This window comes from Malurus melanocephalus, unplaced genomic scaffold (genome assembly GCF_030028575.1).
Source record: "Malurus melanocephalus ecotype Western Australia unplaced genomic scaffold, MMel_1.1 scaffold_2787, whole genome shotgun sequence".
Taxonomy (NCBI): domain Eukaryota; kingdom Metazoa; phylum Chordata; class Aves; order Passeriformes; family Maluridae; genus Malurus; species Malurus melanocephalus.
This window is the reverse complement of record NW_026626019.1, coordinates 1-3,721: the sequence shown is the minus strand read 5'-3', so window position 1 is coordinate 3,721 and position 3,721 is coordinate 1.

Here is a 3,721-nt window from a genome sequence, read left to right as displayed (position 1 = left end):
AGATCGTAAAGGTCAAGGTGATGGTCAAGGAGGTCCTAAAACCTCTCCATGGTCAGTGTGATGGTCAGGGTGATGGTCAAGGGATGGTCAGTGTGATGGTCAGTGTTATGGTCAGTGTGATGGTCAGTGTCTCGGCCTCGATGGCCTCGTGCTTCTTCATGGCGGCTTCTACGGCCGGGAGGTCGTAGCCGAAGTTGTCCTGGGGTGGATAAAAAGATGGTGGACATGGTCAAGGTGGTGGTCAAGAACATGGTCAAGGTGGTCAAGGAGGTCCTAAAACCTCTTTGTGGTCATCCATGGTCAAGGAAATGGTCAAGGTGGTCCCAAAATGGTCAAGATGACCAAGGAGATGGTCAAGGTGGTCAAGAAGGTTCTACCAACCCTTCGTGGTCATTTGTGGTCAAGGAAATGGTCAAGAAGGTCCTAAAATGTCTCCATGGTCAAGGAGATGGTCAACGTGGTCAAGGAGATGTGGAAGTGGTCAAGGTGATGGTCAAGGTGGTCAAGAAGGTCCTAAAACCTCTCTGTGGTCATCCATGGTCAAGGAGATGGTCAAGGTGGTCAAGATGGTTCTACCAACCCTTCATGGTCATCCATGGTCATGGAAATGGTCAAGGAGATGGTCAAGGTGATGGTCAAAGTGATGGTCAAGGTGGTGGTCAAGGAAATGGTCAAGGTGGTCAAGGACATGGTCAAAGTGGTCAAGAAGGTCCTAAAACCTCTCCATGGTCATCCATGGTCAAGGAGATGGTCAAGGTGATGGTCAAGGTGGTCAAGGGGATGGTCAAGGTGGTCAAGATGGTCAAGGAGGTCCTAAAACCTCTCAATGGTCAAGGAGATGGGCAAGGTGATGGTCAAGGTGGTCAAGGTGGTCAAGAACATGGTCAAGGTGGTCAAGAAGGTGCCACCAACCCTTCGTGGTCATCCGTGGTCAAGGAGATGGTCAAGGGACGGGCAAGGTGGTCAACGAGATGTGGAAGTGGTCAAGGTGATGGTCAAGGTGGTCAAGGAGGTCCTAAAACCTCTCAATGGTCAGGGTGATGGTCAGTGTGGTGGTCAAGGTGATGGTCAGTGTGATGGTCAGTGTCTCGGCCTCGATGGCCTCGTGCTTCTTCATGGCGGCTTCTACGGCCGGGAGGTCGTAGCCGAAGTTGTCCTGGGGTGGACAAAAAGGGTGGTCAAGGTGGTCAAAACCATGGTCATGGTGGTCAAGGTGGTGCTACCAATCCTACGTGGTCATCTGTGGTCAAGGAGATGGTCAAGATGGTCAAGAACATGGTCAAGGTGGTCAATGTGGTCAAGGACATGGTCAAAGTGGTCAAGAAGGTCCTAAAACCTCTCCATGGTCATCCATGGTCAAGGAGATGGTCAAGGAGATGGTCAAGGTGGTCAAGGTGGTCAAGGTGGTGCCACCAACCCTTCGTGGCCATCCATGGTCATCCATGGTCATGGAAATGGTCAAGGAGATGGTCAAGGTGGTCAAGGGGATGTGGAAGTGGTCAAGGAGATGGTCAAGGAGATGGTCAAGGTGGTCAAGGAGGTCACGCCACTGTCCAGGCCACTCCATGGTCCAGCCCTCAGTGGTCAAGAAGTGCCACCACCCTGATGACCACCTGATGACCACACGGTGACCACCCTGAAGGTCCACCTGATGTCCACTCAATGACCACCCAATGACCACTCCCACCCCATTTCCCACTCAATGACCACTCCCACCAAATGGCCACCCCGCTGACCACCCACTGACCACTGGGATGACCACTCAGATGACCACCTGGGCCACCAGTCTCTGGTTCTCGCTCAGCCAGCTCTCCCTCATGGCCACTGCTGACCACTCCCACCCCATTGTCCACCCGATGACCACCCAATGACCACTCCCACCCCATTTTCCACCTGATGACCACTCTGATGACCACCCAATGACCACTCCCCCCCAATGACCACTCAGATGTCCACCCCACCCGATGACCACTCGAATGACCACCAGGATGACCACCTGGGCCACCAGTCTCTGGTTCTCGCTCAGCCAGCTCTCCCTCATGGCCGCCTTGTGGTCGAAGCGCTGGGCCAGCAGCTCCAGCTTCTCCTGCCGGATCAGCTCCTCCCGCAGGGCCACGCCCCGCTCGTGCTCCGCCTTCTCCAGGAGGCTCCAGGCCTGGTGGGGACAATGGTCAAGTGGTCAGTGGTCAGCAACGGGGACATCTGGGGGAGGGTCCCGGTGGGGTGGGAACCCATTGAGATGTTCTTCAGGGTGGTGGGAACCCATCCAGATGTTCCTCAGGGTTCCTGGGGGTGGTGGGAACCCATCCAGGTGTGGTGGGAACCCCTCCAGATGTGGTGGGAACCCATCCAGATGTTCCTCAGAATGGTGGGAACCCATCCAGATGTGGTGGGAACCCATCCCCACGTTCCCCAGATGTTCCTCAGGGTGGTGGGAACCCATCCAGATGTTCCTCGGGATGGTGGGAACTCGTCCAGATGTGGTGGGAACCCATTGGGATGTGGTGGGAACCCATCCAGATGTTCTTTAGTGTGGTGAGAACCCATCCCCACGTTCCCCAGATGTTCCTGAGGGTGGTGGGAACCCATCCAGACGTGGTGGGAACCCATCCAGATGTGGTGGGAACCCATCCAGATGTTCCTCTGGGTGGTGGGAACCCATCCCCATGTCCCCCAGATGTCCCCAAATGTTCCCCAGATGTTCCTCATGGTGGGAACCCACCCCAGATGTTCTTTAGGGTGGTGGGAACCCATCGAGATGTGGTGGGAACCCATCCCAGATGTTCCCCAGATGTTCCTGAGATGTTCTCCAGATGTTCCTCATGGTGGGAACCCATCCAGATGTTCCTCAGGGTGGTGGCAACCCATTGAGATGTGGTGGCAACCCATTGAGATGTGGTGGGAACCCATCCAGATGTTCCGCAGGGTGGTGGGAACCCATCCCCACGTCCCCCAGATGTTCGTCATGGCGGTGGGCCCCCATCCCTATGTCCCTCAGATGTCCCTCAGATGTCCCCCGGATGTTCCTCGTGGTGGGAACCCATCCAAACGTGGTGGGAATCCATCCCCACGTCCCCCAGATGTTCCTCAGGGTGGTGGGAACCCATCCAGATGTTCTTTAGAACGCTGGGAACCCATCCAAATGTTCTTCAGGGTGGTAGGAACCCATCCCCACGTTCCCCAGATGTTCCTGAGATGTTCCTCATGGTGGGAACCCATCCCAGATGTTCTTTAGGGTGGTGGGAACCCATCCAGATGTGGTGGGAACCCATCCAGATGTTCCTGAGAATGGTGGGAACCCATCCAGACGTGGTGGGAACCCATCCAGATGTTCCTGGTGGTGGCCGACCATCCCCCAGATGTTCCTGAGATGTTCCTGAGATGTTCCTCGTGGTGGGAACCCATCCCCACGTCCCTCAGAATGGTGGGAACCCACCCCAGATGTCCCTGAGATGTTCCCCAGATGTTCCTCGTGGTGGGAACCCGTCCCCACATCCCCCAGATGTTCCCCAGATGTTCCCCAGATGTTCCTCGTGGTGGGAACCCATCCAGACATGGTGGGAACCCATCGAGATGTGGTGGGAACTCATTGAGATGTGGTGGGAACCCATCCAGGTGTGGTGGGAACCCATCCAGATGTTCTTTAGAATGGTGGGAACCCATCCAGGTGTGGTGGGAACCCATTGAGATGTTCTTTAGGGTGGTGGGAACCCATCCCCAC